The sequence below is a fragment of the Nipponia nippon genome, unplaced genomic scaffold, assembly GCF_047370975.1.
Source record: "Nipponia nippon isolate SJK-2023a ecotype South Korea unplaced genomic scaffold, ASM4737097v1 scaffold_7, whole genome shotgun sequence".
Lineage (NCBI taxonomy): Eukaryota > Metazoa > Chordata > Aves > Pelecaniformes > Threskiornithidae > Nipponia > Nipponia nippon.
Genome location: NW_028262391.1, coordinates 4,146,268 through 4,157,993, shown reverse-complemented (window position 1 = coordinate 4,157,993; position 11,726 = coordinate 4,146,268). Strand labels below are relative to the sequence as shown.

General features: G+C 48.7%; 1 protein-coding gene across 1 annotated transcript in view; it reads left to right on the top strand.

Moving 5' to 3' along the window:
• Positions 1-3,877: 3,877 nt before the first annotated feature.
• The window catches only part of FNDC3B (fibronectin type III domain containing 3B), a 214,927-nt gene continuing 207,078 nt past the window's right edge, over positions 3,878-11,726 (top strand). The window contains exon 1 of the mRNA XM_087740202.1: positions 3,878-4,078. The gene's annotated coding sequence lies outside the window, so the exon portion shown is untranslated. The remainder of the gene's footprint in view (positions 4,079-11,726) is intronic.

Genomic DNA, 11,726 nt, shown 5'->3' with positions numbered 1-11,726 from the left:
ATTCATTTCCTCTAAATAGAGAGGTACAGATAGAAATCCTGGTTCGTGCTAATGTTTACATGCCCTAGTTATTTAAAAAGAGCGTCCTGAAGAATTTTGGATTCCCCACAGTAAAAGTGACCATTCTGAACTACAAAGTTCAGATCGTCTTGCTTGCGCCAGTCTCCACAAGCACTATCTCGAAAATAAAATGTTGTCAAGATTGAAGGAATTCAATATGCTTTAACCTGTACAATCTAATCTGCGTTTAGCTTTCATTTTTTCAGATAAGAGCAAGAGAAGAATACTGTGACGAGATACGACCGTATGATTTTGAGCACCCAATTGTTTAAATTGCACTAACTTTAATGATTTGTGATGCATAAAAAGACGAGGGCCCCAAAAAGGTTTATTAGCAAGAAAAAACAGATTATATGGTCCCGTCTTTATTCTGTGGAAGGAATAAGCTATGTGATCACAAGGGGGAGGGAGGAGAGGCGCTACATCATTTTGTTCTGGATGTTTTTCGAAGGAGATCATCCAGTTGTTCGCCTTGCGCCTCCTGCCCTTCCCCTGGCAGAGCGAGGGATGCCGCAGCGCCCGCTCGCAGCCTGCTGAGGGGTCGCCTACGGGGTTTCTTGCTCAGTACGTCTCTTTTTCTCCGTCCGAGTTGCTGCTGGCCCTGGGAGTAAGAGTCTGACCTGGAGCTCTTGCTATGGGTAAACGTAACCCATTAGACACCGGGTCCCGAGCCAGGCCGCCCCACAGCTGCTCAGAGATGTAGTAATGCACGTGGGGAAAAAACTCCTGTGGCCACAGTCCATCCCGTGTTTGAGCAGAATCATCCAATCTACATGCCGGTGCTACGTGGTATTAAAAATGACTGAGGGCAGTACACCCCAGGTAAAAAAAACAAACCAAAACAGTATTCAGCAAGTAAATCAATCAACGCATTCTCTGTATACTGTCAAACAGCACCGATGCCAAGATCTCAGCCTGCCTGCCCTCCAGAATAGAAAACGTGCAGTTTGTGGGAACAGTAAAAATTTAACTCGAATCCTATCAGAGATGTGAGGGAAAGTATCCTGTGAGAATAAAAACCATCTTCGCAGCCTTTACAATGATGTCTGATCCCGAAGGCCACATCCCAATTGTATGGGGAGAGTTTCCACAGCCCCTCCCTGCAATTTGTCACCAAATAAGAGGGGATGGATGACAGGGATGATGGCAGAATACAGGATTTAGAATGGGTTTGGATCCAGCCCCAGGCAGCAGTGCCTAAATTGTTCCTGTGTGATGGCTAAGCAATCCCTGCTTGAAAGGAGTTAGGGGTTTCAGGCTGGTCCCGGTGGATCTGCACCTTGGGAACGAGCGTCCTGGGGACACGGATCCAAGAGAAAGGCCAAAGAAGGAGACAGCGTTGTACCTTCATCCCGCTCCTCTGCCACAGGCACACGTGGGGAGGGAGACGGAAGAGATGCGCTATTGCGTTTCTGATGCCGCTTGCTTCCTGAATAAACAGAAATCTCACCGTGATAAAAGAAAAATATCCATGTTGTTGAAAGCACAGGCTGACAAAAACACAGACTCATCAAAATAGAAAAGTTAAGTTCATGGCTTTGGTCTGTGTTTATTTGCATGAGAGTTTGGGTCAGTCATTTTCTCCAGAGTAATTTGTCCGTCCCTGCTGTGTCATCGCTTAACCTAATCCTTTTCCTTCTTCAGGGGCAAAAGACGTTTCCTCCTGCTCTGATTAATGCTCTTCCTAGATGAGCTGGCTCAGGGAGTAAACCATTAAAGAAATAGTTCTATCTGTTATTTATGTGGGAGCTTTCTGAGGAAAAGCGGTCCTTGCTTCACTCTCCCCTGCCCTCTTCCTCGGTGTGTAAGCCGTGCCCAGTTTCCACTGAACCCCTCTCCCGTTGCTGTTAGCCGTATCTGCTCTTCCAGCTTATCAGAGCAGGGTGGGTGAATAGAAAGTGCTCCAAGGAGCAGGTACGCATTTGCTCAGACCCAGGCTGCCTTTGCTCTGGTTTGTTTTTTTGGGAGTCCGGCCCCTTCTGCAGTTCCAGGTGAGACTGGAAATGTTCCCGTGCCTGGGGCTTCTGTTGTGACTCTCCAGATGAGGACCTAGCCTTCCTCTGGCCTGTTGGATAGAAAAGCCTCAATTCAATCTAGTAGTTTCATTTCCTTCCTCTTCTTTATTTCTTTTCATTTTGCTTTCTTCGGGTTTGATTTTGTTTACCCTTCAATTGCAATTCTATCTTTTTTGTCATTTTCCAGGTCAGTGTTTTTTTTCTTTCTAAACCGACGCGTTCCCTCCCGCCTTTGCTCCCTCCCTCTGTCCCTTTTCTCTATCTTTTCCCTCACAAAACAGTCTGCAGGACCAAGCAAAGGCTTTACCACCCTGGTGAATAATTAGTCTCATCTGACTCTGTAACTCAATCCAGGATCATCAAAAAGTCTGCGTGTTTTGGGCCACTAACAAAACAAAACATTTTTCTACTTTTAGATTTTGCTCATTACAAAAGTTTTTGCAATTAACGATGAACAATACTTAGTCCTGGCTGATCATTTTACATTGAAAAATCTTTCCCATGGGAAAATGCTAATTTGTTATTTTCGTAGGGATTATCTGTTTCAGATAACTTTATTTTCATTTTTTTGTTTTGGTCACTTAAAAAATAAAAAAAACCAGCCTAGTTGGACATGATGTTTCGGTTTTACCAAACGTCTACACCAAACCAATTTTTCTGAAGTGTGTGTTTCAACAAGAAGTAGAACATCAAGGAGCCCTACGGGAAAAAATGTTTCTGTTGATATTTTAATGGAAGCTGATGGAAATACACCTGGGCTGCCTAAGACTCCGCGAGGTTTTCTAGTTTCTGAGAGGAAACCGTGCTCTGGTGGATCAAGGAGATCAACCGCTGAGGAAGGCTGTAAGGAAAAATAACATTGAAGAATGTAGCGATGGAGAGGCGGCCGAGCACAAGAGGTGTGGGCGATGCGCTTTGGCTGAGGAAGGTTAGCTAACCCGAGGACTAAGGGCAAATCAAAAGACCCTTCATAGCCTGGCTGCGATCTGTGGTGTGGGTGAGGCCGAGTCCTATTTTAAGCTTTTCCTGTGAGCAGATGAAAGCTCTAGTCATGATTCCCACATCGCCTGGATGCAGTGCTGAGGTGAATGGCCACCGTGGTTCCTCGGGGCTGTCTTCCAGGCCAGGGGATAAGCGTCTCGTCTTTTGGGCTGCAACAATTTAAGTAAGTCAGAGCACTTCTTAAGCTGTGAAAAGCATTGCCTAAAACTTCTCCTCGCTCCCGACCGATGGAACCGTAGGAACGACCACGGTGGTGGGACCAAGGCTGCTGATGCGGCATCTTGCCTTTGCAGCAACCCGCAGCAGATGCCTCGGGGAGGACGTACGGACGAGCGTGGAGACGATCCCCGCCTTAAAGCACTTGGACGAGGGACTTCTCCAGTCAGAAATGGCATTTTTGCGACAACAGGGACCAGTGTCCGCCACGGCAGCGGAGGCCGCTCGCTGGGCAGGGGGAAGGCCCGGCGGGTGATGTCTGTTCCCGGGGTGGTATCTGGCGATGAGGAACGATGCAGGAATTGGGAGGCATCGAGGGCGGACGAGGCGAAACGGGAGCTCGGCGAGGGGAGCGGCGGCGGGGCCGGGTCCCTGCCAGGCGCCGGAGCCGGCGCTGGGCGCACAACGATGCGGCGCCGCCTGACTGGGCCGCGGCCCGGGCCCGCCCCGGCCCCCCCCACCCGCGCCCTCCCGGGGCTGCCGGCGGCCGGGGCCGGGGCGGAGGCGGCGGCGGGGGCCGGGCCGGGCCGGGGGCGGAGCGGCTGCTCGGCGGGGCGGGGGCAGGAGGGCCGGCGCGCCCCGCCGCCGCCCGCCTCAGCCGGCTTTTCGGCGGGAGCCTCTACTCCAGAGTGCGCGGTAGCGTGGGCCGGCTGCGGGCCCCATGTGGTGCCGACATCACTGACATGGCGGAGTCCCCGCCGAGCCCTCCTGGCACTCGCTCCAGCTAGCCGGGACTCACCGCCGCGCCCGCCCTGGCCCGCCGCCCCGCACCAGCCCTCCGCCAGGTAAGGACGCGGCGGGGAAAGGGGTCCCGGGCGGGGAGCCCCGCGGCCGGGCCGGGCCGGGCCGGGCTGGGCCGGGCCGGGCCGGGCTGGGCTGGGCTGGGCTCGGCTCGGCGGGCAGCCCCGAGGAGCCGCGTCCCCCGCCCTGAGGCGCCGCTCCCGGTCCCGGCTCTTTTGTTCGGCGGCGGGACGGGACGGGACGGGGCTGCGGCGGGACGCGGCCGCACTTGGCGGAAAGTTTCTCCCGCTGCCCCCCCTCCCCTCCTCTCCCCGCCCGGCCCGGGTCGCCGCGCCCCGGGCCCCGCCGCCTTCTCCCCCCTCCGCGGGGAGCTCCGCGGCGGGCGGCGCCGTGCGGGCAGGCGGGAGCAGCCCCGCCGCGGCTCTGCGAGGGGTTGGCGGCGGGACGGGCCCCTCCAGCACCGCCCGGTCATCCCGAGGGGCTGCCGGCCCCGCCGCTGTCATCGCCTCCGCCCGCGGGTACGGCTCCAGGAGGGAAAAACCTGGGGAGAGGTCGGTGCTGGCGGCCGCGTCTGCGTGTGCGGGGGCCGCCCTCGGCTCCCGCCGGAGGAGCCGTGCCCGGGGCCCGTGGGGCGGGAGGACGCGGCCGTGCCGGCAGCCGGCGGGAGAGCGGCCCCGCTGCCCGGCCCGGGGCGATGCCGGGCAGGTGAAGGGCCCGGGGCTCCTCCTCGCCCGCAGCTGCCTCCCAACCCGTCTGGATCCAGGGGGCATGTTGGAGAGAAAGCTGGCGGCTTCTCCCGGCCCCGTCCTCCCCGCCCGGCTCTTGGCTGAGGCGGCTCTGGGAAGGAAAACCCTGGAAACTTTTTATTTTGCTTGCCAGACACCTTTTTAAAATGGCATGCTACCAGGAGACGGAACGAAAAAAAGAAAAAGTCTTTTAAAAGCTTAACCTCTCTTAGGTTAAGACCACATCTGCATCCCTCCCCTCTGCCTTCCCCCCCTTCCCGGTTCTCAGAAATGGTCTATTTAAATAAGGTTTTGGCTAAGGTAGTGCGGCTTGGAGTTAAATGTAATGAACTATTTATCCCATCTATATTTGTAGAAGAAAAGGCGGGGGGCAAGCCTGCCTCTCTCCATATTAGTAATTTTGTATTTTGTTTGCATTTCTTTGTGTGAGTACCTGAAAGGACCGGCCTGACTCCTTGAAGTGGTAGTTGCCCCATCACAGATAGGAAAACTGGGATATGGAAAAATTGAAGTTTCTTGGTTGGTGGTGTTTTTTTTTTTTTTGTGCTTTTTTTAATTTCAACTCGGTGCTAGATTTGTGAGAACGGAATTCACGTACCCCAGTTCCCTGTGCCTTGATCGCATTTGCTGTATCCCCTAACCGCTTACCCTGCAGAACCCAGGGCTCAACCAGTGCGTTCCTGAAAGGTGCCAAACCAGTCTAACTCGAGCTTAACAATGTGCTATGTAATGGGATTTCAAACTTGCACACATTTTTGAGTCTAGAACGCTTATTTCTCAACCTTTTTTGCAACTGAGCTCACTTAAAAAACGCTGAGATGGCCAGGCCTGGCAGTGCCTTGGTGCCTGCACTGGTCTGGGGCTCTGCGCCGTTCTGGGGAGCTGCTGGTGTGGACATGGATGACGCGATGTGTGTGTGGATGGAAATCCAGATAAAGGCATCACTTCCACAAACCTCAGTAACTGGCGATGGAGGGATCCTCCTGCGGATGGAGGCACCTTGCTCCTCTCAGCCGGTCCGCCGGTGGTCTTGCCCACCTACCACCTGTGTGTCTTTCTCAGCAGTAAGGGAACACGCTGCCGGTGCTACCAGTAAGAAAATGATTCTTGGCGGTGTTCCCGGGGTCATTTCGGGTCTTGAACAGAAGCGGTCTGTTAGTGCTTTTCTCCTAATCTTCAGCACTTTGTGGCTCCCTCTCGTTAGTTTTAAAGGAGTTGTGCTTTGTGGTTGTATCGGGACCCTGCTGTGACAGAAGCGTCTGCTGCCCCAGAAGTATCGCATATTGTTACTCCCAGTTCAGTATCTTTTAGCTAGTTTATACTCATAATGTAGCTCAGAGATGAGTCGGTGTCGAAGTTGATATATTTATAAATTTTTATTTATTGATTTAGAACCATCGGGACTCATCTGATTTGGGTTTGAGGTCACTGCTGGACAGTGATGAGAGGGGTAAAGAAAGTCAGCATCCAAAATAAGCTGATATTCTACTCTTGCCGAGAAGCTCGGAGCTGTAACTCCATACCACAAGTATTTTATCTTTATTCTTGGAAAAGTTTGCAACTCCCAGTCTGAAGTGCATTTATTCTGGCCTCCCCCCTCCCCCCCCCCCCCCCCCCCGCCATGGTATTTAGTGAACTGAAAGAAGATTTCTGCATCGTGCCTTTCTTAGCAGAGAATATATGTGTGGGTTTGGTTTTTTTTTTTTTACTTTATAGATTCTTTAAGTCCTCTGATGAGAGAGAGAGAAGCAGTTAAGGGCAGTTAAACTTCTACAATTCATAAATCTGTGCCAGAAAATATATACAGATCACACAGCAAACTTCTGCATGTGTGCAGTTGTATTCATGAACTTTCTAATTAGTATAATTGGCTTTTCCCAAAAGTAGGTCGTCGGTCTGGTGAGCGCTAGCGCAGAAGCAAAGTTTACAGTATGAATAAATGTTTGTAGTGTGAGGATCTTAATTCCTACAAAATACATATAATTACATAGAAGTCCCAGAGCCCGAATACAGCTGAATAAAACAAATTACTCTCCACAGTGCTTTTCTTCTCAATATAGTTTGCCGCTCCTCTCAAAAGGAAAGACGTGAGGGAGGATGGAGCGACCTGTGGGGAGCAGCGGGACTGGCAGTTTGGGATGCCCTCCCAGGGCATCCCTATCTCTCCACCAAGGATGCCGTGGTAGCGGGCGTTAAGTCTGGAAATCGAGCGTCCCAGTGCATCGGAATGGTTTTGTGCAACATGCTGCAAGTTATCGAAGTCCCATTTGTTTGCAATAGCCTTTAATAAAATATTATTTAATAAAATAACTAGCAGAGGAAGCCAGCAGACTGCTGTGTGCATCTCAGCTATGCAAAATGCCAGCGAGGCAAAGAGTTTCTCAGACCGGTTGCACAGAGGACTTGTGCCTAGGTGATCCCTGCGCCGCTGAACGGCAGCAGCGGAGCGGTGGGGGATCCTTTAGAAACAGGAATATCAAAAGTCACGTTGTTTACGGCCAAGGTTTAATGTCCCTGTGTGATCTGTCCCTGGAGATGGAAGGTATGTGGGAAGAGGGAAGTTCTTCAAACAAGGCAGTGGAAATAGGAGACGCTGGATACACAACGGTAACAGGCCATCTACAGGCAGGAATGCTGGTGTGCCAGCGAGCAGATAACGCTCCCGACAGTTTCCAGCGGGGATGCGGTGGTTTGCGTTTTTACCAATTTATTCTAAGCACCTCTTTGCAAAATTAAAGTGGGAAACCCCCTCTCTGTTGAATTACAGACACCCAGGGAAAAAAAGCACAAACTAATTAAACATGATTTATTGTGGAATTTGTGACGGTGCTGGAGAGATTAGTTGCCTTTCAGAAATGCTGCTGCAGATGTTAACTCTGTGCTCTTCCCTGGATGAAAAATGACGGTGCTGTTGAGCAAGTACACAAGAAAAGCGTAGTCTGTGTTAAAGTCTGTTCCTGAACAGGAATATTCCCTGGAGGTCCCAGGTAGTGCGGCTTTGAGCAAATCTTCACGGTGCTTTTAATTGGGAAAGGCTGGCTTTCCTTGAGCTTAGAGGTTAAAACATACCGCTTCTCCATTGACATGCTTTCTGCCTTTGATCTAAGGAATCCTTTGTTTACAAGTAAATAGTGTTGTTTGTCAGCGGATATCAGACAAAAAGCCAACTACAACACCAAATGTATAAGAAACACTGTTTATTTGTATTTCTAGTGGTGACAGTTTATAATGGTGGTGTATACTGAAAGTTACCATTTGGATACTCTGCTTACTAAACTGCAGCTATGTCTAACGTTATTTATGTAATATGAAGCAACAAACAATTCCTAAGTAATTAAGTATATATTTTATATGATTTTTTTGAAGAGGACAAAGATTGCAGCTAATGCTGATCTGTGGCACTTGCTTGTTCTGGCATCTGCTTCTGGTTCCTCTACAGCTACTCAGTGGAGTGACAAGATGGATTCAGGAGCAGAGTTTCTGCTGTTGTGTTTTGGTGTGGTTTTTTTCTTTTTTGGTTAGATTTAAGATAACCGAAATCAAACACTTGAATTCTCTGGAGATGAAGGTGATCAGCTTGTCTGAATCCTCTATGCTGACTTAGTGTGTAGCTGTTCTGTGGCAGCAATGCACGTCCCTTAAAGCATGCTTTATTTGTGAGGCTCTTGTAATTGCCTGATACATAACTATGGATATTTCTATTATTAGGTCCTTGCAAAGGACTCTAATAATAGAATGTGTGTATGTGTCTATATGTATTTAAACATATACTTCATGCTTTCAGGAATGTTACGTATGGAATGTTTTGAAAAGAGAAAAAAGAAATTGCTCTCAAGAGGCTGTTAATAAAAACCTCAGTAAGCAACAATTTTAGATGACCCTTGCCACCCTCAAAGATCCTTGGGATGTTGTGGACAGATTTCCCCATGCTTTTAATCTAAACTAGCAAAATCTCAAATGTGTTCTGCTTAGTTTGTAGCTAGTTCTCTGGGCCTCTATGCAGCTGTGTCAGTTTTACATGGTTGCTCCCTGTGCCCCACTCACCCACTAATAAAATGCTAACATTTATAATCTAAATCCCCGTGTTATCTTTTGCCCCAAGTGTTTCTGCATGATTCTTCAGTCAAGCCCAACACTGCAGTGAAATAAGATGGTGTGATTGTTTTGGACCTTGGCAGCAGAAACAGCATAGGAGTAGAGAGTTGTCCTGGTTTGTTTCAGGATCACCTTACTGTTTTTCTTTAGTGTAAGATTAGTTAGCCATCAGAATTTATTATATTATTATATTATTATTATAAGTCACCTTTTCTGTGGAAGTATATGCCTATTCAATGGCAATTCGTATAACCTAAGTGACCTTATGCTTGCTGACGCTTGAGCTGATACAGGTATGTTATTAGGTATTATGCATTGCTCTTTGTTCGTTATTTATTTATTGATGTGGAATAATGCAGCAGAGAAGAAAAGATGATAGCGTTTGTAGATAATGAGCATTGAATAGGTTTCCTTCAGGTCAGCCTGTATTTCTTGCGGACTCGGGTAATGTCAACTCGCAGAAGAGAAGAAATTGCTTTCAGTGTCTTGTTACTAGCAAACGTGTGGCAAACAGAAGCATCGCTTTATTAGAATGAATTAACAGAGCACAAGCAACTCGGTCGGAACTCCAGAGGCTGTGGATTATTCGGGGTGGGTAATGCCTGAACTCAAAAGCCTGAATAGTGGCTTTTGTCTATGAGTACTGGTAGAGGTGGTGAGGTTGAAAAGCAAAAGCACAGCTTGGGCTTGACTTGCTTCATGAAGCGTGTTGCTGTACTGTGTGACTCAATATTTTGCCTTTCATTTGATTGTTTTAGTATCGGGAATAATGGCTTAGATTGAAGTGGAAAGTGGAAAAAAAATCCCGCTTATGTGACAAGATAAGGCAAATTGGGATATACCATGTACCTGATACTTCTAGATCTATTTCAGCTGGATGCAAGTTTGAGACCCAGCTGAATACGTGCTGCTGTTCTTGTAGCAGAAGGGTGGTTACATGGTTCGTGTCTTGCTTTGAGTTGTGTGTTTGGTTGGCTTGAACAGTTAAAATGTTGGTCTTGGTTTCCCCAGTTCTTAATCCACTTTACTTAACTTGTATTAATATCCTGTTCTTTTGTGAGATAGATACTCTAAAGCTCCGAGGAAATGATTTTATAGTCTAATTCCAGTAGATACCTTTTTATTAATCATATTAAAAATGGAAAAAAGGAGTAGAAAGTAAGCTGTCATTTTTCACCAAAACGTGTTGGTGCTGTTCCTCTAGTATACAATGCTGCCTTTAACTGTGGCTGCCTTGGAAGCTATGTCTTTTAAGGTGAGAAATTTGTTCCTATTCAGTTGCACTGACTGAAGGATGACAACACATTTTTTGAGGGCTGGTTTCCACTGAGTCATCCCCAGAGCTGGGCAGAGGGGCACTCAGCTGCTGTCACATCTTTGCTTTGGCAGGTTAACTAGGAAATTTGTTTTCAAAGCCTGCCTTGGGGAGGGGAGAGCTATGAGTCTTTTATTTTCTAATGCTGGAAAGTGTTAGAAGATGTGACATCTCAAAGAAAAGCAAATGAAAGAAAACAACTGTTTCTGACTCTGGATTTTTACAGAATTGGCTTCTGCTTTAATGAGTTTTCTTATTCCTAGGACTTCTGCTTTCCTCAGTGTCCCACTTGCCCATCCTTTCTTTAGCATGCTTATTCATTAGCCACCCATGGTTTCTGATACTAAGATAGGGTTTTCCTTTTAATTATATCTCTGTGTGATTTACGTTCTTCTGTCGGTCGCACGGTTGTTAAAGGCGATCCTTGGCCATGCAGCGAGGTTACTTCTCCAGACCAGAGGCTCGGGGTGCAGCACTTGGTGTTGCAGCAGCAGCGTCCCTCCTGAGCAGCCAAGGCCATCTGACAGTCCGTGCGTCTGGGGCACTGAGCAGCTAGATGCATAATACTTAATTTGGCACAATGTTTGTTCTTTGCTGGCCTTTCTTGAATGCTTCAGATGTGGGCGAGGGAGGGGCTGCAGATCTTTCTTTGTGGCACACTGTGTTCCTGTCTGTCCTCTTCCCTTTTGCTTCACGCTCTTGTTCACGCAATGGGTGTGACGTGTGGCCTTTGCATGACTAAAAATGCAGGCATGTGGATGGGAGGCTGTTCTATGGGAGGAACGTGTCCATCCACACGTGTAGTGGGGGTGTGCCCAGCATTGCAGCCGAGGTGACTGTGTCTTGGCTCTGAGGTGGGTACGAACGACAGAGGAAGGCTGTGGTGCATCGTCCCGGAGCACTTGAAGAGTCAAAGTGGTCTGATCTGGCAGGACCATAGGGCGCCGCTTTTGGATCGTAGATTGAGCCATTGTTGATGGTACCTGCCAGCCAGCCGTGCAGGGAGAGAAAATCCACGGGCGTCTTTCAAAAACTGGTGTTGAGGAATGGGTCAGAAGTTTTCTGACTTGTTTGGTAAGGGTGTTCATGGATGAGGAGTGATAGGGAAGGAGGTGAGAAATCGGAAGTGCAGTGAGGTGGCCTTGTGTTTTGAACATCACATATAAGAGGGAACATTAAGACACAGAGGCGGCGATGTTGGAAGGAGGTAAGCTGCGAGTGTGTTACGGAGAGCTTAGACTTGGAGACTACCCCAGGAGCAGGCTGAGCTGCAGGAAGGTTGGTGGTGTCTATGGGCAAGAAAAAGGGATGGCAAAAAAAAAAAAAAAAATCTTTAAATTCAAAGTAAATCATAGCTTTCAGTCTAACTTGTCAGTCTGTTAGAGAATGGTGTTCTCACTCTGTTTGTGCTGATATCTGAGCATGCATATATGTTGTCTCCTCTTACGTGAGTGACCTGATGCGGTCTGGAGGAGGAGGGAGAATGGCACCAGTGTCACAAGTAATCCCCTGTATAAACTCCGGAGTCTCGTTAAG